Source organism: Pygoscelis adeliae, unplaced genomic scaffold, assembly GCF_000699105.1.
Source record: "Pygoscelis adeliae isolate BGI_AS28 unplaced genomic scaffold, ASM69910v1 Scaffold590, whole genome shotgun sequence".
Taxonomy (NCBI): domain Eukaryota; kingdom Metazoa; phylum Chordata; class Aves; order Sphenisciformes; family Spheniscidae; genus Pygoscelis; species Pygoscelis adeliae.
The window spans coordinates 436,958-438,052 of record NW_008823962.1 but is presented as its reverse complement, the minus strand read 5'-3'; the positions used below and the strand labels follow the sequence as shown (position 1 = coordinate 438,052).

Here is a 1,095-nt window from a genome sequence, read left to right as displayed (position 1 = left end):
ACCGTATCCTGGGCTGCATCCAAAGCAGCGTGGCCAGCAGGTCGAGGGAGGGGATTCTCCTCCTCTACTCTGCTCTGGTGAGACCCCACCTGGAGCCCTGCGTCCGGCTCTGAGGTCCCCGGCGTAAGAAAGTCACGGACCTGCTCAAGCCTCGAAGGTGATCAGGGGGCTGGAGCACCTCCCCCGTGAGGGCAGGCTGAGAGAGTTGGGGTCCTTCAGCCTGGAGAAGAGAAGGCTCCGGGGAGACCTTACAGCAGCCTTCCAGTACCTCAGGGGGGGCCTCCAGGAAAGATGGGGAGGGACTCTTCGTCGAGGAGTGCAGTGATAGGATGAGGGTAACAGTTTTAAACTGAAAGAGGGTAGATTTAGATTAGATATTAGGAAGAAATTCTTCACTGCGAGGGTGGTGAGGCACTGGAACAGGTTGCCCGGAGAAATTGTGGATGTTCCCTCCCTGGAAGTGTTCAAGGTCAGGTTGGACGGGGCTCTGAGCAACCTGATCTACCGGAAGATGCCCCTGCCCGTGGCAGGGGGGTTGGAACTATAGATGATCTTTAAGGTCCCTTCCAACCCAAACCATTTTACAAGCCCGTTGACCTCGGCTTTACTCCTCAGCGTCGTGCTGAGCCCCTGAGCTACGTCTGGGTGCTCCCGTGCAGCCCTTCCAAAGGCCTGTGTCCTTGTGGGCCCCGTGCCCTTGTTGCAAGGTTGTCCTGTCCTGCCTGTGCTTCTCCGTTACCTTCTTCCCCCAGGGGAGCAGGGTTTGCCGTCCGGGGGCAAGCGAGGACCACGGGGAGTGCAGGAGCTGCAGCACCTCGCTCTGCCCGCCCGTGCGGAGCGGTGTTTTGGTCTGCTCGCAGGCAAGGGGCCGTGCAGGCTCTGCTCTCCTTTAAATCTTCCTTGCTCCCATGCGTGTGCGTCGACTACGCGGCCAGCACGGGTTAAAATCCCGGCCACAGGGCTGCAAGGAACAAATATTTTCTCAAAAACTGCTTTCACTGTCTGAGAGCAGCCTGAGCTGTAGCACCAGGATCTTCTCGCCTCTCCGGGGTCTGGCCCATGGCACAGGGCTGGGTTTTGGGAGCCGGAGCAGCC

General features: G+C 59.2%; 1 protein-coding gene across 1 annotated transcript in view; it reads left to right on the top strand.

Moving 5' to 3' along the window:
- MAP2K2 (mitogen-activated protein kinase kinase 2) overlaps window positions 1-1,095 on the top strand; it is a 9,702-nt gene that overhangs the window by 8,396 nt on the left and 211 nt on the right. The gene's annotated exons all lie outside the window — the stretch shown is intronic.